The sequence below is a fragment of the Euprymna scolopes genome, chromosome 1, assembly GCF_053919585.1.
Source record: "Euprymna scolopes isolate OS-2025 chromosome 1, ASM5391958v1, whole genome shotgun sequence".
Taxonomy (NCBI): Eukaryota; Metazoa; Mollusca; class Cephalopoda; order Sepiida; family Sepiolidae; genus Euprymna; species Euprymna scolopes.
Window position 1 is genome coordinate 25,059,995 of NC_136482.1, and position 20,381 is coordinate 25,080,375.

General features: G+C 35.4%; 1 protein-coding gene and 1 long non-coding RNA gene across 8 annotated transcripts in view; one reads left to right on the forward strand and one right to left on the reverse strand.

Annotated features, from left to right (window-relative positions):
* Positions 1-12,846: 12,846 nt before the first annotated feature.
* The window catches only part of LOC145287961 (fructose-bisphosphate aldolase-like), a 46,179-nt gene continuing 38,644 nt past the window's right edge, over positions 12,847-20,381 (forward strand). The window contains exon 1 of one of the 3 annotated variants that reach the window (XM_080136041.1): positions 12,847-13,145. The gene's annotated coding sequence lies outside the window, so the exon portion shown is untranslated. The remainder of the gene's footprint in view (positions 13,146-20,381) is intronic. The other 2 variants (XM_080136127.1, XM_080135967.1) reach the window with 2 other exon arrangements.
* The window catches only part of LOC145288429 (uncharacterized), a 71,748-nt gene continuing 67,292 nt past the window's right edge, over positions 15,926-20,381 (reverse strand). For all 5 annotated transcript variants that reach the window (XR_013869297.1, XR_013869298.1, XR_013869296.1 and 2 more), the window contains 2 exons: positions 20,034-20,342; positions 15,926-16,632 (listed from right to left, as the gene is read on the reverse strand). This is a non-coding gene — a long non-coding RNA (uncharacterized LOC145288429). The remainder of the gene's footprint in view (positions 16,633-20,033; positions 20,343-20,381) is intronic.

The window sequence follows — 20,381 nt, forward strand, 5'->3', positions numbered from 1 at the left end:
ATGGTAGTTGCCAAAAGCAGTTGGACATAAAAAACAATGAATGATAATTCATTGGCTCGTGTTGTTTTTTAACATCATATTTATCCTGTCAAGTTATTTAATGATTTAATGTAGATTCTTATGTGTACGTTATTTGCAGTAGTATAAAAATCGACCCTGGTGTCTAACTCTGTCCCATGGGGAGGCATTGTAAATAGGTACAATTAGTGGCTGCTACTGATTTTTATGTTATTGTTATTGTTGAAGTTGATAGATTTGCATGGAGTCCTCCTCATTAGCTATATTCATTGCATCTGACATAGTACCCATCAGAATCACAGCAACAAGGCTTAGTGGCTGCATACAAAGTCAGGGAAGATTTGTTTCAGAACACACAAAAGAACAGCAATGGCACATGCGCAGACACAAGATTTGTTTATTTTGTTTATCTTTGTGCACAGTGGATGACGTCACAAATTTTTGTGACGTCATCCATTGCAAAGGTGTGATGCCATAAATGGATGACATCATCTATGAACAAAAATGGAAGACACTGGGCAAATCTTTTATTGCAGTAATAATGGGTTGTTGCTCCAATGAAGAGATGGAGATGTCAAACGGTCTTAGTCTGTTAACTACAGCTCTTCTCACATTGTGATTGAAAATCGAGAGAACAATGTCTGGCACTGGTCAACAAATCTGGTACAATTGAGGAGCAAAATCCACTTTAAGTTCACTCTCTATCTGTGCCTAAATCTAAACACAGATTCCATGAACAAAGCTTCTTTCTTAGAACTGCCTGTGTGTTGAACACTGTTTTATTGGCTTGCTTCCTGGCCAATTAGAATATGATAGCCCTCAAGTCCAATATAAACAAATTCTTGTTGAGCCGTCCTCTTAAATAATTCAAATTCTACCCAATGTATACTATTAACAATCACTAAACTAATACCTTACATTCATTAACCCTTACTAACATCTTACATTCATTAACCTTTATACTTGAGTGGCCTTTAGATCTTGATAAGTGGCGACTCCTTTGTTAAAAACAAAACGATAAAAAATAACAAATCTGACGGTTGCATTTATAAAAAAGCAATTATTTAATAAAACACATTTGTACACACGATTATATTATTCCAACTTCTGCATTTTCAGATCAAAACTTATTAAAAAGTTTACAAATGGATCTCGGCATTCATTAAAACAGAAAACAGTTGTCTATGTCTACCACAATCCAAGCATGGATGAAACATGGAATATTCTGCGTAGCTTAATTGCCATATATATTTTTATAACTTATTATATATATATATATATATATATATATATATATATATAAATTGGAATAACGGTTTTGAAGAAAGGGAATTTAAAATTGAACAATATTCTAAATAAAAAAATCTTAGCTTTAGGAAAAGACAAGAACATGGCTTTCTCATCATTTTGATGTGAAAATACTGACTACTCAAAATGACTGTCTGACTGACTCTTCAGTTATAGACAGGTTTCCATCACTTGCACGGATCTGCCTTTTGCTGGCTATATGGATGTCTGTTCTCCTGCATTCTTGTTTAGAACAGCCATAGTTTGTTGGAAGCAAAAATTTTACAGATTGATGCCTTTCTTAATATCAACATCTCCAAAGGAACGAGTATTTAGTTAAGACACCATCCTGCCTTACTTCTTTGCTATCTGGGGAAGTGTGTTTATCCATTGTTAAGAATATGATCATCCATACAACAATGCTCTTCTTTGACTCATTCCCATACTTTTGTTGGACGCCACAAGAACTACTGCTACTCATGGAAATAACAGAATTGTTTATTGAGGTTTACTCCTCTAACTCTGCTGTGTTTTAACTATACCTATATTAACAGGGTTATTTCTTAAAGGGTGTGACTCCTCGCCATGGACAGTCATTCATTATGGGGAGGTTGGTGCAAACTGCAACTGCAAAATGGCTATTTTATGCATTACATAGTGAGGGAAAAATATGATAAACAGTTCAGCTGAAGTATCTTCCTCACAAAGATATTCTGAAAGGATAATGTGGGTAGGAGTTACCTGGTGCACCTTATCCAACCTTGATAGAGTTCAAAACCAGCTTTGAAATCTAGTAGGTCATGCCCTTTTCTTTTCCCTGCAACCTCTTTCCCACAGAAGAAATGTTGCAAGCCTGTCTCTGCTCTATCGTTATTTTCAAACACACGACTAGCTACAACCACTATATTCGATTTCTCCTACTCTCTATGTGTGCCTAAATCTAAATGCAGATTCCATGAACAAAGTTTCTTTCCCAGAACTGCCCGCCTGTGGAACACTGTTCCGCTTGCCTGCTTCCCAGTTGACTACAACATAGTAACCTTCAAATCCAATGTAAACAAGTACTTGTTAAGCCGCCCCCATAAATAATCAAATTCTACCCAATCTACACCATTAGCAATTACTATACTACTACCTTACATTCATCAACCCTTATCCTCTAGTGGCCTTTGGGCTTTGATAAGGGATGACTCCCAAATAAAAATAGAAAAATTCACTCTGCAGGTAAACTAATGTAAAACAAAATCGATTGTAATCATATAAATGCTATCAAATTCTGTTGCAACATCCACTGCAGATTCCCATATCTATATAGTAAAAAAAAAAAAAACAAGATGAAAGGAAATAACTCCCTGTGATTCTGCAAGGAAAACTGATGGCACTTCTCTTCCCTAACATTATAATTCATGCCAACAAATCTCTGTATTCCTAAAAGGAAAACTGACAGAACTCCTTTTCACTAATGCTGTAATTCATGCCAACAGCAAATCTCAGCTTAATTGTCTGTCTTCTCCAATTTGTCCTTCTTGAAACAGCTATTCTCCTCATGTGCAAATTAATGCCATATATAAAATGAATCCAGCTAAAAACAAAAGTTTTTTGTTTTTTTTAACTTTTCTTTCTTTCCTAGATTCCTGCATTTGACAGGACAAACAGGTGCACTGCTGCTTATGTGAGTAGTATCTTCTATTACACTTGCACTTTAATTTTTGGCTAATTCTTGGTTTCTATTGAAACATTGCATATCATCATCACATCAACATGCCGTAAAGAAATCAATTAAGCTAACCAATATACAAGATAACACTGCAGTGTTATGTACCTGTGTGGCGGGGATGATGAGGTGCATATATTCTCATGTCTGTGGTGTCTATATAATTGTGACATGGCCATGGCCGTCTGTCTCTTTGCGTGTGCTATTCTTTCATGTGTGTGGGTGTGTGTAACATATACGCATATAATGAAAGTCCTACCTGCTCCTTCTGTTCTCTTTGTCTTCCATCTTGTCTCGTTGACCTGAAACCAAAATCCATGCTCCAAAAACACAACACATTTCTTATTTATGGAGACAGTCTTTATTCATGGAGTTTTTCACACTCTCTGGAAAAGTTTTCTGCACACAACCTATTTCTGATTTCTTTCTTTTTCTTTCTCTTCTTCATATTTCTGAGATGACCAGTCTTATTCGAATCTCGCTAACTGCCTTCTAATTGCTTTGACAAACTGCCCCTGACTAATTTCTCAACCGAACTCTCTTAAGCATGTGTGTGTTTCTATTTGTATCAAGGTATATGTGGGGCTGTGATTCTCATTAACCACTCGCATTCAAAATTAACTCACTGACCTGTCTTGCAACACGGGTGCACACTCTGTCAACGGAATCCTGAGTTTGATCTATGTCATTGGTAACCTTTGCTGACCCCTTTGCACTCTTTGGCACAAGTCGTATTCAACCCAGCGCCATGTTATGGACTCCATAACATGCAGCATATTAAATATGTCAGCTTATGTTTTTGTCATCTAAAAACTAATTGGAATACTGTTGCCATATCTGGGCAGGAGCTGCTAAAAACAGCCTATCTTGCCTTGACAGAGTACAAAATAGACTTCGTGGCTTAGTGGGGGATGCCCTTTTCTCTACCCTGCAACCTCTCTCCCACAGAAGAGACGTTGCAAGCCTATCCTTGTTTTATCGTTATTTCCATGGCAGGTGCTTGTCTGAACTCCAATCTCTGGTCCCCCCTCGCCAATCTTTCACGAAAAACACCCGTATAGCTGAATCCACTGTGAAAAATTTCCCCCACTCTATATCTGTGCCTACGCGGATTCCATGAACAAAGCTTCTTTCTTAGAACTGCACGCCTGTGGAACTCTGTTCCGTCTGCATGCTTCCCTCTGGACTACAACTTGGATGTCTTCAAGTCCAATGTTAACAAATTCCTAATGAACCGCTCTCTTAAGTAAACACTTCATCAAATCTCCACACTAACGTAATGTACTTGCAATAACCCTTATCCCTGAGTGGCTTCCGGGCCTTGATAAGTGGTGATCACTGTGTAAAAAAAGAAAAAAAAAATTACTGCAATCTTAAGTTAAGCAACATTAAGCTTGGTAAATATAAGATGGGTGACCATTTAAGAACACCAAGTGTTGTATTTAGAACAATGTTGACACCGCTCTACAAGAACTGCAATAATTACAAGAACTACAAGAACTGCAAAAACCTAACATTCTCATCTCCTGACAGAGATATACAAGCAACTGGAGATTGCTTGTGAATTTGATATTCTCATGAAACTTCCTCCAGTTCAACCTACCTGAATGGGATATTGGGTAGGGATACGTCTTTATTAGTTTACCTAGTTTCAGATATAACAAGCATTTAGTTGATATATGGTCTAGCCTGAACATCAGAAGTTCACTCTCTGAGCTATTATCTCCATTTTTGGAGAGAAAGTTGTTTTCATTGATCATGAGGTACCTTTAATAAGGAACGCCAACTGTTCATGACTGTCTGTGTGCCCTACTAGAGTGTCTCCTCAGGGGAACTGGCTTTTCCCACTTTTTGTTTTTCTTACCCTTTCTTACTGCAGTGGGAAAGAAGTAATTAACTATGTACGATACCACTTGTGTTCAACCATTGATTTTCAGCTTATCCAATCATCGATCATACACTCATTCCAGTATTATCTTCGTTCATCCCAAGACAAACCTCCTCTTTTCAAGATGACCTTTCCACTACAATCTAACGCGAAAAAACAAAAACAACTCCCAACAATGTGAACAGACCTGCTCTTTGTTGGGAAACTCACCAATTAAACTTGTCTCCTGTCCTTCCAGGAACACCTGCTCTTTAACTTTCTCAGCAATTTCTCTACTCATTCATGGAAAACATTACAGCAGGACTGCTTCTCTGCATATTATAACATCGTTGTCTTGAACATTGTTGTCAAACAAACACTTTTTATAACTGTCCGATAAATTAAGTGTACAGTAGTCAATGGAACAATATCATAGTAATCATTAGTAGTGTAAATTTGGTAAATTGAATTACTTAAGGGGATGGCTCATCAAGAACTTGTTTATATTAAACTTGAAGGCAACCATATTGTAATCAGCCAGAAAGCAGGCAACGGAAGACAGTTCCACAGGCGTGCAGTTCTAAGAAAGAAGCTTTGTTCATGGAATCTACGTTTTGTTTTAGGAACCGATTAAGAGTGCGGGAAATAATTGATAGTGGTTTCAGTTAGACGAGTGTTTCTTGTGAAAGTTTGGTGAGGGGTAAACAGAGATTAGAGCACAGACGAGCACTTGACATGAAAATAACAATAAAGCAGAGACAGACTCACGACATCTTTTCTGTGAGAAAGCGGTTGCAGGGAAGAGAAAAGGGCATCCCCTACTAGGCTACAAAGTCTATTTTGAACTCTGTCAAGGCAGGATAAGCTGCTTCTAGCAGCTCCTGCCCAGATGGAGACAGAACAGAAGATAAACATAGCTTAGGGGAAGTTGAGAAAAAGGTCTAGGAGACCGTCAGAGTCGGGCATACGGGTGAACAATCTTGAGTGAGGTTATAAGCAATGGAGAAATCATGACAGAATCTCCCCTCATCATCTGTCTTGTTTATGAATGGTAGCCGAAGGATGAGTAGACAGGATGTGGTCAATTTTCTCAGATATGCTCTTAAAGATAGCAACTCTGCTGTTGTGGGGGCGATAAAGGGCAAATATAAACACATTAGTGTGAGCAAGTGCAACCCAGAAGCACATATAGGGTAATTTAGGATCATCTCCGGAGATGTCTCTACCATATGGAAAGCCATCTTTTATGTAGGCACATATTCCATGCCCATGTCGATCTTAGGGCTCAGATTAGAATGTTAAGTATCCTTACAATTTTAATGACGAACTCATCTAGGGAAATAGGTGGTTAAATGCCAGTTTCGCTTAGGAATAATAAGTCTGGTTTAGTCTGCTGTGATTTGGTTGGAATGTAGACCCCTGATGTTCAAGAAGAAGATGTGGTAGTGGGGGTCTATGTTGGAAGTTTGAGATCTGGCTTTGTTGATAAGGCTTTGTTGCCTTTTAATTAACTGGGGATGAAATTGAAAACGTTTTTCCCGAAAGGAGAAAAGTACAGAACATAATATTTAACATGAAAAAATTTTTTCTTGATGGAGTTACGGTCAGCTTGTACTTCCCAGAGACCTGCAAAACTCAAAACTGAGGAAAACGGGCAAAAGCACCTAACAGTGAAAGAAGTGGTGGCTGCTGGAAAATAATGATAATGATGATGATGATGATGATGATGATGATGATGATGATGATACCAGTCACACTAGTTTAAGAAGTGTAGGCATTATATTTAACAAAGTCAAAAAACGGCCAAACCCCACCCTGCCTCTTGGTACCGCTTGATGGCTGCCTGCCTGGATTTAAAAAAATAACAAAAAATAAAAACAAAATATCCTTGTTCCTTTCTTTGAAATTCGGAATTTTATCCAAGTTGATGCAATCTTATTTGCATATGAGTAGTGAGATTTCACGTTACTTCATGAGACCTATCAGTATATAATCAGGTGTGGCTGCCATTTTGCTTTTCTTTTGAGCTTGTAACATGCTTACATGCTACATAAACTTATCCAAAAATTTAAGATAAGTCTGTTTAACACTCTTATGGTTTCATACAAGTGGCAACAAGGTTTTTGATTACAAAAATCATGTCTTTTTTGCTGGACGAGTAATCAGGAAGATAAAGAAATATCTCTTACTCGGTTTCATGTGATTTTACTAACTTCTTTTTTACTAGGGTCACCCCTGACCCTTAGATATCACTCACACTTTTCCATTCAAATAACTGCTTTCGTTATGTAACATCTGGTGGAATGTAAATGGATTTTTTTGTTTTTGTTTTGTTATTTGTTTTTTTACTAGTGAGTTACCACTTATCAAGATCAAGAGTCACTCGAGATAAGATTTAATGAGATGGAATGATTATTAACCGAAAGATGAAGAACACTATGGAAGTACTGGAGAGTAGACAATGCATTATTGGCAGCTCTTGTTACTCTTGCTTGTCCTAATTTGTCCCTCAGTTTTTATTTTTAATGAGTGATTTTTCTGACATAGGGTGAAGAAAAAGCTGTATTCTAGATTGGCAGTATTTTGCATAAACAATTGCCAGTCGCAACAGAACCTTATTAACTGAGAAACTATTAGTCTTAAAGGACTAAGAGAAGAACCGTTTTAGATATTTTTCTATAAGAAACAGAAAATAAATTTGCTGGCCTGTGAGACAAGAAGACATTGGCACACATGTTCTCCATGAAAGGAACTAAGGAAAGAGACCATTCTTGGAAGACAATCTTTCCGAAATTTCCTTCTCATCAGGAGATTTTTCTTTTAAAAGAGAAAAAAACACATTAGAACCAGAAGGTTCTGGAAGATTGAGAGAGCGCCTCTCAAAGAAAAGGACTGCTGCATGCTTCTTTCCTTTCAGACCTTACATATCAAATAAGACTGTTTTTTCTGTATCATTATTTTTAAAAGGGTAACATATATTTTCCTGTTTTATTTGTTACTATCATTTAGACGATAAATTTAACTTTGTTGTTCCATCCAATAGAATTAATTCTAGAATACACTTTCGAATAGAGACCTCCTTTTTGGTATCTTCTATTTTTTATTTTTAGAATTGTGTTAACTCTTGCTTTGGGAAATAAAAGCAATTCAGTGTTTTATTTCTTTCAATAAAACTTGGCTAAATTGATATTCTCTTTGGGTCTGGTTTTTCATTTGCACCTTTTTTTATAGTTTGCCTCTCTTTTGTTCATTGTCACTTTACTTAAATTCTTCAACACTTTGCTTTATTTTTTACCCCCAGTTAACAGGCATGAGGGGAGGACTATTGAGCACATAGCTAAGGAAATGGCAGAAACACTAGAGGAAGATCTCCAATCCATAGTGGAATGAGAACAAAAATGGTTGGTCACATTCAATGCTGCCAAAATTAAGCTTGTTTCCTTCAATAATTACAAGAAACATTCTCTACCACCAACAGCAATGGCCAAAAACATTACCTGAAAGTACTTCTTTTAAGCTCCTTGGCCTAACATTTACAGGGAACATGAGTTGGAACAAATACATTGAGAGTATAGCCAAGGCTGCAGCGAAGAAGGTGGGCTCTCTCTACTGTGCTAGAAAGCTACTTACGCTTGAGAGTATCCTATACCTCTATAAGGCCACTATTCATCCATGTATGAAGTACTGTTGTAATATTTTGGCTGGTGCATCTGCTACTAGTTTCTCATTCCTGGACAGGGTTCAAAAGAGAGTTGCCAATCTGATAGGTCCTGAACTGTCCTCTAAGCTCCAGCCTCTGTCCCATCGACAAAATGTTGCATCCCTCTGCCTATTCTAGAAGTATTTTAATGGTGAATACTCTGACGAACTACAAGCACTTGTGCCCCCTCGATGTAAATACCCTTGACAAACCCAACAAGCAGATAAATCCTACCTCTACACAGTAGAGATCCTTAGGTGTAAGAAAGCCTTCTACTCCAATAGTTTCTTCCCCAGAACTGCTAGACTTTGGACCTTGCTACCGGGATTCTGCTTTCCCAACTGTACTGACATGCAGAAGTTCAAGTGCAATGTGAACAGACACCTTACTGCTCATCTCCCTTCATAATATCCCTGCAACTTATATCCCCGATAGTAGCCTCCTACTTCAAAGTGACACTGTGCCTTGTTTGAGGTGAAAATTGAAAAAAAATAAAAATAAATAAAATATTTGTTACACCAAAAAAAAACGTATTTTGGTAATGATAACTACAATATACGTCAGAATATATGGATGCATGGCTGGAGAGGTGGGGGGGACCAACACTCCCTGCCTCCCTTTAACTACCTAACGTTATTTTCAGACAGACTTTTGACTTTCTGACATTTTGGGCTTCTGTAGAATCCACACTTGGACGATTTTTCATTTTTTGTGATTCCACAAAGTCAGAATCTCTTGCTTTTGGGGGCTAATTAAGCTATTTTTTATACAAACAGGGTGTTTTTTTAATTCAATTTAATATTTTAGGACTTGACTTTACTAATTATCTTTGAAATAGACCCAGAAAACTAATATTTATCTTTCAAAGGATTTTTACAATGAATTTATTTAACTTAAAAATTTAGCTGAATTTGTCAGCTCTGAATGTTGCTGTGAAAACATTTTTCATTATAACTTTTTTTTTTCACGTGTACACATATTTTTTTCCTTTGGGAAATTAACTTTAGGCTTTAATTTGTTGCAGAGCAGAAAGCCGGTGACAATCAACCCTACAACTGAATGACACAGGCAAGAAAAAACAAACGTCAATGGTCAAAGAAATGACAAATGCAGTTAATACAGTCGGGAATGAATACAAACCCATCCAGGTTTATTTTCCGAAAAACAAATAAACATGTTGAAGGTCTTAGGTTGAGAGTTGGATTACTGCTTGTGTTCGAACTGAAGCGGCTTCATATGTTACAAGAAAAGGGGACCCTTTTCTTGTAAGTAAGAAAAACTTTAGATAAATGAAAATGAGATTAGGATAGACCGAGATTCGAACCTTGTAAGCAAGGTTCAGGATAGATTCAGAAAATGGAATGATAGGATTTCGCATTGTTCAATTTAATATAAAATAGTTTAGATATTGTTTGTTGTAAAATATAATTAAATTGTTCAATTCTTTTTATGGAAACTGAATTAAAATAAGGTCAGCTAGAAAATAATGAACAATGCAATTTAGAAATATATTGAAAATAGGTTAGGTTGAAAAATAGGTTACTGAGAATTCTTTATCTGCAGAAATGTGTTTGGGAACACGTGCCGAAATGTGTGTTTAAGCCACATAAGTTCCCCACATAAGTGGGTCACGTTTTGAAGCCATACATGACGTCATAGCAGAAAAGGAATTCTCAATATAGGAGCTAGTTTTAGTCAGATCGGGGGGTGGGCAGTCAGGCAGTCGAGTCCGGATCGAACAGTCAGCAGGGTCGGTCGAAAAGAGTTGACATAATCAGAGGAGGGTCCCTTTAGAAGCGAAGGGAGAACATTTTAAATATGTAGAAACGACTTTGAATTTCTGGATGTCATTATTTCGACCGGTCAAATGGAATAAAAGAACATCTCATATTTTTGTAATTGCCGTCTTCGTGTTGTTATTCTGCAAATTAAAATGTGTAATCATCTTATATGAACTTTGTTCCCACTCATCGTTATTAATGAACTTTGTATAACCCATCATAAGTAATGTGTCCCTCCATCCCTTCCTGTGTTATTAGAATTGATCACCCTCTCCTCTCTAATATATATTATAAAAAGAAACATATCAGAACGGTATAAATGTCTTTCTCTTCTCCCTCATCATCATCTTGTATTACATGTCCCCATCTCTCCCAAATATGATCCCGGCTATACAACACATAGTCGTCACTGGAAGCTGTAGGCTTGCTATGGAAAGGCGCTAGAAACTGCAGAAAGGCACTGTACAAGTTGCAGGAAGGTGCCAGGCAAGTTGCAGGAAGGTGCTGGGAACGGCAGGAGGAGTAGTCGATTTCGTAAAGATAGATAATGGCTTTTCAGAGGTAGGTGTGTGTGTGTTGGTCTGGTGCAAGCTAACGATGGGTAACTGGTTGCTGCTGCGATGTTGAGCTGCTGGTATTAAATGAGTCAGTGATAGGTGGCTGCTGCTTCTACTGGGATAAGCTGCTGTCAGTGAGCAGCAGTCTAACTTGTTCTGTGGTGGCATGGCTGTTGCTGCGTTGGGTTAAGCTGTTGATGGAACGAATCTCACTACTTGGCAATCTAGCCATTTCTGCCGGTTGTTGAAAAGCCCGCTGTATTTATACTCATCTGGCAAACGTAGCTGTAAACAAGTTGCTCCTGGCATTAATCGTCATTTTCATTTTTGATTTGTGTTTATTTTCATGTTTTAACATGCTGTAGGGAGTCATCTGTCTGGGGTTATGTTTACTTGTTTGTATCAAATTGAAGCTGATAAAGTCATGGATGTATCCGAGTGGGAATTGTACTCTTACATTGTTCCATGAGATAATTGTTTGTGTCAATGTACGTGTCAGATAGACAGTGGCTGTAATGTTTATGCTGTGAATTTGATTCTATTTTTTCATGAGTGTTTTGTTGTTGTTGTTGTTGTTGTTGTTGAAACCACGACAAATCTTTTGACTAGAATAAAAAACTAGTTGGAAACCTACCAAAAAATTATGATAAACCGGCTTTCAAAACTATGTCCCCCTATCTTTTTCCCGCCATTATTGCCCATACCTATTAAGAAGTTTTCTCCGTGAGTATTCTGATTAATAAATCTTCAGCGCTTCTACACTATCAGAACGAAATTTCGGAAATCGTAATACTGAATTTCACATGAAAACAATGGTATCTACGTATTCCTATTATTTTTAAGATGCTTATATCCAAAAATTACGAAAATTGATAAGGTAGAAAATTATTTATTAAAGAAAATAGAAAATAGAATTTGGGGAAAACGATCGTATTTAATGTAAGACACAGGAGATTTAAAAAAAAAAGTGGTAATTTTCGGTTTAGATTTAAACAAGATGGCCATAATTTTTTCACCGGCTAACACGATTACGGTTGTTTTTTCTGTAAATAATTCATTAAAATTCAGGTAATTTCGACTGCATATTTTGGAAGTTAACATTGTAATTAATTGAAACTGACAAAAAAAAAAAAAAAAAAAATATCAGTAGAAACCATTGTTTTTTTTTTTAAATATGAAAACTCCATTTATTGACTACAAAGTGTAGTATCTGTTCTTCAGATGCTGCATTGCTGCACTTCTATTTCTTGTTCTCTTTCGATGGAGGAGAAATCCTTCACGACTGAGACAATTTTTATTTTTGTACCTTTTCTCCACGTTAAAAAACGACCCTGGTGTCTAACTCTGTCCTGTGGGGAGGCATAGTAAATAGGTACAAAATTTCGTTGTTAGTGTAGAAGCGCTAAATCTTCTTATAAATTAAACATCAGCGTCCAAGTGGTTTTTTGTCTACAGATGATCAAGAACATGGTTGCATAAAATCAGACACGCCTCTCAAGTGAAATATAGCCAGCAACGTCGTCTTACACAACCAGATACTCTTCGGCAATTCTTCCTGTGATGTTATCAAGTAAAACCAGTAATTTGCTTCTGTTTACCATCTTTATTGGCCATTATTATATTTGTCTTGTTTGTTTTTAAGACCAATCACCATTTGCAACAGTTCTTAAAATAATAATAAAAATATGTAACATATGATTTTTAATACAAATTTCTGAAATTAAACGAAAATTTATAAATTGGCTTATTAGTATTACGAATCTTAGTAAAGGGGGAAAATAAAAGAAAAATATAATGATTGTCGAACATGCGTCACGCTACTGGTTAACATGTCGCCAAAACAATACAGCGATGAAAGTCAAGGACATGACCTACGTAAAATACACCTTAAAACATGCAAAATTACTGCAATCATTTATTTCTAATTTGTTCATAGAAACGAAATCATTTCATTAAAGATTAAAGAATTTTTAGAATAAACCAAATAATTTTGTTTTTCAATAAAATAGAGATTTTTCCGTGAGTGTTGTGTGTAAATCCGTCATTTTCCGTGTATATCCGTAAATTTCCGACATTATTTCGCGTAAAGCCGTCACTTTTCGCAATATCGGTAGAACAATGACGTCATCGGTACTATAAATTAGATCAGCCGCTGCATCTCTGCGCAGACTCACAGTTAAACGGTGTGGATCGCATTTCTCTCCTGTTGAAACAGTCGCAGGTGAGTGTGTGCTTGCTTTTTTCACCCCCTTAATTTGATGTAGTTATTATAGGTTTTATAAAATATATTATAAATATTTAAAAAAGCATGTAGTAGAATTCAATGAGTATTTGAATACCATTTATTTCGATTTAAAAACCAATGTCGACATAAAAGCCCGTTTTTTTTTTTTTTATCTATATTAATCGCGTAGTTGGTTGTCTTTGTGTCAAGGACGCTGAACGACCTTGACAATGGCCACAAGGACATTTCTTTAAAAACTCCAAGTTTTACTTTTCTTTTTAAAAATCATTATCAACAGATGAGATTTTGTTGATAAAATGTTAGATCCTACTTTTTTTTTTTTTTTTAAATATATATACATATAACCTGTTATTTTAAATTCCATTTCGTCTGACTTGATGGCGTTTCCACTTTCATCTTGCTAGATTGTCATTTTTCTTCATAAAAACAAAAAATGGTTAAAACGTCCGAACATTTTACATTTAAATAGAAGTGTTGTCATATCTTTGATTTCTGAATATTTTATAAACAAAAATTTATTAATTATTTCGACTGATTAGTTTTATATTAAAACTATGTAGTATAAATTAAATCAAAATTAATAACTTTGATTATTATATTGTCATCTTAGTTGTTTTGACAATGTTTCGGCCGATGCACTCTCCGATCGTCTCCAGACGCATTTTATTTAACTTTGGAATCTTTATGGACGAACTCTGCATTTTTTTATGACAAGAACTGGTTCCAAAATTGGACACAACAATTTTCAAGTTCAGAAAAGTGTGCCCTAAGAAAATCGAAGGTTACATCGGTGTAAATATTGTAAAAATAACAACCAAAATTCAAATAACAGTCCAAATAATTTAACCATATCGAAAAAATTCTGAAACTTAAATGAAAAAATGTCGACCATATTTACGCCTTTTTCTTTCTTGTTTTTTTTTTTTGTTTTGTTTTTTGGGTTTTTTTTCAGTTTAAATTCGATCAAACATCCTGCTTGACTTCCTCTGTCGAAATAGTTGATAATAACTTGAAATCCTGATCTTAAAAAAATATACACATTTTATTAAAATTATGAAAAATATATTTTGAAATGAAGAACGTATCCCTTTGAATGGCAAGGTCGTTTGCTGTTAAAAAAAAAAAAAAATGGAATATTTTTGGTTATATACAATTTTAGCGTCCTAAATTCTTTTATTTTTATAAGATTTATTCGCTTTGTAGTGTTAAAAATAGATCAAATACAGCGTCCCAAATTCATCCTTATTAAAAGGCATCAATTCTAATAAAAATTATTCGATTTGTAATTTTTACACCGAATGTTCACATAGAATGGAAGACAAAATTAAAAATATTGAAATATAAATTTGAAACTACAAATCGAATTAAGTAAACCGAACCAAACCATACATACAAAACTTTTTTTCTACGATTGATTTTTAATCTTTTAATAAAATTTACTTTTCTTAATTTAATCTCATTAAAAAAATGTTTCCAGTTAACCGAATTAGATTAAAATTTAACTTCTTTTTAATTTTTATTTTACCGATTATTTGAAAATCGGGTTAGGTTTTAAAACGTATAAATTGAAAGGCAATTTTAATGTTTAATAAAATAATTTTAACTATTTTGATGTAAAATCAGGGATTTATTAGTCGATCCATTACAAATTACATTTTTTTCTCAACGCCTACGCAGAATTTATTGTGTAAATATTTCAAACCGAAATTGCAATTATTAAAACAAAATATTGCAAAATTATCTAAAATGCTGAACAATAAAAATGTAAATTTTTATGTTTTTATTTATTTTAATTTTAATGTCTTCTATTTAATTTTTTTGTTTAATTATCTAAAATTATATGTATAGTTGTAAAATTCCGACTACTATTCGAATATTGGGTGCTCCAGAACGTTTCAGCCGATGTAACCTCCGATTTTCTTCAGGCGTTATATTTCAGAGAAGAGTATTTGGAATAATTCAAGAACAAATTATAAACTTCTCTAAAAAAAATAACAAATAAATTTCGAAATCTCATATCTGAAATTAAGCAAAATGATACAACAACGGGTGTATATATAATCTATGATTTTTTTTTTTTTTTTTTTACTTTGACGTTGGCGGTTAATGCAATAGCAGTTTCGGCTGCTGCTGAGTGCTGCACTGCTGCACTGCTGCAGTGCTGCAGCATTCAAACGCGTTGTCTACATTTTTTGGCAACGACCATTCATCGGTTGTTGTGACATCATCCATTGTCAAATAAACGTATTTCTTTCATTATGATAACAAGATTCAGATTTGTAGTAGTAATAGTAGTAGATATTTATCTTCCTTGACCCAACCCTGTGACACAAGGTATGAAAGTGGGGATTGAGAATCCAGCGCACAAGTGACGTGTGCACTCTTGTCAAAAAATAACTAAAATAAAATAAAAATGCCTGAATAATTCCGTCGACATTTCGCGGTAGGAGCGTCTAAACTAATCTCTTCTCAAAAAGAAGGTAAGGCCTGGGAGGGTGAACATCCTAAAATTGCACAGAACCATACCCCAGTCCGACAGATGTAAGATACTTAAAAATGACCCAGACTCTGTCGGACTGATTGTCGAAGACGTATCCTCGGACTTGGTATGGACAAAATGTACCCAGGCTAGACCACTCGTGACCCTATTGGGTTACTATTTGCTATATATGGTTTAAAAAAGGCAATTCGTTTAGTACTTATGCAGAATACTAACTATGTCATTTTTTTAAAGATAAGATTTTCAAGTTAAATTCCATTTTTACAGCATCTTTTGTTTATTAAATTGTTTGGGTGAAGAGTTACAAAAACGCCCTCAGCATCTAATAACGTTATTATTTTAACACAATCCATATTCTGCGTAAGTACCAATTATTATAACATGTTTTTTATCATGGTGACGACGTAGTTATACTGAATCCATGATTATTGTTATTTATTGACATTTTTAACGTTAAGATCAGATTTGGTTTTATTATTTTTTATAATTTAATCATAACTACTTATTTTACTAGTGTTTAAGTAGTTTCGTGACATAAATCACACACACACAATCAATATCATCGACATCTCATTAATGATTTCACTCGTAGTATAAATATCAATGTCTATATTTTAAGACAATTTTCTTTTTTTTATGTCGAATATATAACTTGTCTATATTTCGAATTGTTAATTTCTTGACTGTCCGTTTTCTTTTCTCCCCCTTTCCTGCAAACCGTGCACGGATATCGTCTTTCGTCGTTGTCTCTATAAATACAATCTGCCGATGCTGCGTACGTGCGATGCGATGCGCTTATAAGGAAGACCAACGCCAACAAGTGCGCCTTCTCCTCTCCACCTCCGTCAGATTCTTCTACTCCTACTTCTCTTTCGAGCACAAGCGTTGCTTCTCTTTTTTAGTGTAAAAATTGAAATTCCATTTTTCCTCCCTTTTGTAGCTTATCTTTTGTTCGGATAAAACCTGTTTAAAGGAAAATAAATATTTTATCGTTCACTTGAACAAAACAGGAAACCGATATTCCCACATATATAAATAAAAGAAAACATTTTTAGAAAGACGCTAATTTACAAGGTCGTCTGTTATAGAAACTGGTACGTATACGCATCCAATTCCACACACACACACACACACACACACACACACACAGTCCTTCCCCCTCTTCTACGGCTCCTAAAAGGGCTTCAATTTCTGGTTCCTCCTTGTAGGACATTCACAGCAAGAACTCGTTTTTTATGTGCTCCGATGAACTTGCAGCCCTTGTACCCCCAAAATGTAAATGCCCCCAACAAACCTGAGTAGTAGACAAATCAAACCTTTTTACTGGACAGGTCTCCTGTTGCCGGAAAACTTTTTACTCTAATAGCTTTTTTCCTTTGACTACTTAGCTTTAGAATTCCTTCCCTGCTTCCTGTTTCCCTAAACTGTACCAACATGCAGAAATTTAAATGTAATCAAACATCTTACTACACAATTCCCCACTTCTTTATAAATATAGTTACTAAATCACGGTAGTCCTTTTCGTCTTGGTGAAAATATATCTTGTTTGGCATGAATAAAATTAAAAAACAAAATAAAAAGAAAGTTTCAAATTGAAAAGAAATAAAAATATTCACCATAAATAGAAATGCTGTTTATTTTTAAAGTTTCATTTGAACCATCCATCATTTTTCTATTTTGGTTAACTGAAAAATCAGTAGACTTACCTCTGTGTGCAATATTATTGTATTTTTTTTTTATCTTGATACTAGCAAGGTTACCCTGTGTTGCCCCTGGCAAAAGTGTAATATTTTTCTATTAAAACTTCTATGTCTCTACCCCTCTCGTTCTCTATTTCTCTCTCTTTTCTTCTTCCCTGCCCCCCTCACTCTTCGCAACTCCTTTATCTTCCACCCAACCCATTCCTCTCTAGGTAGAGAAACACATACACGTGAACAACTCTTTTTTATATAGATTTCTCATATTTTTAATATGTAAGAACATTGTAAATGGTTGAAAAGCTGCCGACAAACCCCACACGATGAATTCTGAGCAAGTTGCCCCCCGCCCCCCCATGAATGTGAATGAATAATTAATGATTACTACAATACTATCTCATTGATTACTGTACACGCAATAACCCTTATCCCTGAGTGGCCTTCGGGCCTTGATAAGTGGTGACCCCCATGCAAAAAAAAAAAAAAAAATTCTTGTAAATTTTATTTATGATACATCCAAGGCAGCACCAATCAACAATATACCAACTTTCTAAGTGTTCTGTAGTTTTGTAGTAGATATATATGCAGGATACTGTCCTTTATATAAGACTAGTAGAGATATCTGGCATATTTCTAATAAAACTTTTATTGCTATTCCTCTATCCTTTTCTCTCTTTCACTTCCCTTAGTTTTCCCTTCCTTCTATCTAAACCCCTCTCTCTTCCCTGCCCAGCCTAACCATCTCTAGCTCGACAGACATACATACAGATAACTCTTCTTTAAATAATAGACTAGTGTGGATCGACATGAAGCTCGGTTCGATACACCTTCTATACTAAGGATATTGAGCAATTTCATCGATGCCCCCACAACAATTTCCAAAACAAAAGAATAGATAAAACCATTAAAATGTAATCGCCCCAAAAAAGAAGTGCGTGATAACCTCCCCACCAGGTATTTTAGCAGAAGGGATACAAAGAGAAGCTATTCTCCGGATATTGAGCATTTTTGTTGACCGTGCACTGCCCCCCCCAACACCACCCCCACCACCCTTAAAAAAAAAAAATGAATAAATCAAAATTTTTCCTTTACTCAAAATAGTAGGGAGTGCCTGTGCAACTGGAAAGAAAAAATAAGCTGCGGCGTCCGGGCTTGAACATAAAACTTGGAAGAGGAAAAGGGAAAAAGTTATGGGCAAACGCATTTGCCCACACAGCTTATGTCATGACGTTGCAAAATAAGGTTTTTAAACATAGTTTTAGTTAATTATGCGTACATGACTTGCAAAAATAGCAACACGAAAAATGACTCCCTTCCAAAAAGTGGTCCAGTTGACTGCCACAGAATTAATGTTTCTTTTCTAATTTTCATATTATGCATCTGAGGCATTGCTCTTTCAGATGGTACTGGTTTTGACCCAGCCAAATGTGGCTGACAAAAGTTTTTAGCAGACAAACACACAGATGGCGTTCCTTTATATAATAGTCCTTGTGGAATTGTCATTTTCTTTCCAGATTGGTACATAAAATGGTTGACAAACTGAATCCTCCTCCTTCTGACGAAACACAGAATTAATATTTTATTTTAATTTTAGATATTCATTATTTATTCTGGGCAATGCTAATCAAGAATATACCAATTTTGTGGGTCTTTGTTGTGTAGTTTGTAACATTTAGCTGGGCATACAATTTGAATACCTACTAGACACAATTCTCAGGCTTCTTTTGATCTCTGTATAGGGGTATATTAGAGATCCTAACATGAGGATACTTTTCATTATAAGTAAACTCTGACCAAATATTCCAAAAAATGATATATTGTCTCCTCAAGCCATCCAGCAAACTCCCCAGATTCTGGATGAGAGCACACCCTTTCTTAATAGAGGGCAGCTTTGAATAATAAATAAAAGCCATTGACAATGAAGAATCATATATAAAAATATGAAGAAAAGTAAAAACACATAACGGCAGGCTGACACCCAGGATAAAAAGGGCATACACCAGATGGGAAAAGGAAAGCAATAGCGTAAACATTCTAGTTTCTGAAAGTGGCACTCCAGCTATGATAAAGGCCAACCAGGATCAAGCATCAGGATCTTGATATTAACGCCCTGGCCTCCTGTCTCTATCATGTTTGGCAACAAAAAATAAGAAAATAAGAGGCTTAAAAGCCAAGCTATGGACTATTGCTCAAAAGGTGTTGCTGTTTTGCTATCATTACTTAAAGTTTGAAAAGTGGAGTAAAACAGCTAATCAAATCCTGACCAAGAAAATAAGACAACTGCCTTTTATAAAATAGATCAATAAAATGTGACCCCATTTCATGTGTCTGTGTTTCTCATCTCTATGTAACTTATATATTTTTGTTATTTAAATCGATTATTTCTTGAAATTAAAAATACAATGAGAATAAAGTATTAAAAACAGTTTTCATAAGAAGAATTTAATTACAAAATGAAATCTGCCAGAATGCATTTCCGTTTCTTTGTAAACAACTATTTTAATCGTTAGTTAATAGTTAAAACAAAGAATTTATTACTCAATGATCCTCAGCATGATTGTGTTAATACACTTTTCTCATTAGATCACCAAAGTTAAGTGACATGGACCCTGCCCAGTACCAGATGGGTGACCATTTGGAAATGCTAGAAACTGTATGTTATCTTACCATAATACGGATATACATGCAGCTGGGGACTGATAGTGAATTTAATATTTTCCATGAACTTCCTCTCCCAGAGAAAGCCAACAAAGCATGCCAATGGCTAATATCAAACCAGGCATTACTGTTTGTCTTGTTTTTCCAATTTGAAAGGAATTTGGAAGCATTTAATCTGTAGCTGTAATGGTAGCAAGAATGTTGATGACCAATCGTCCAGTGTACCACAATTGTTGATGACCAATCGTCCAGTGTACCACAATTGTTGATGACCAATCGTCCAGTGTACCACAATTGTTGATGACCAATCGTCCAGTGCTAACAAATAGAGAGCATATAATGAACATGACAACAATA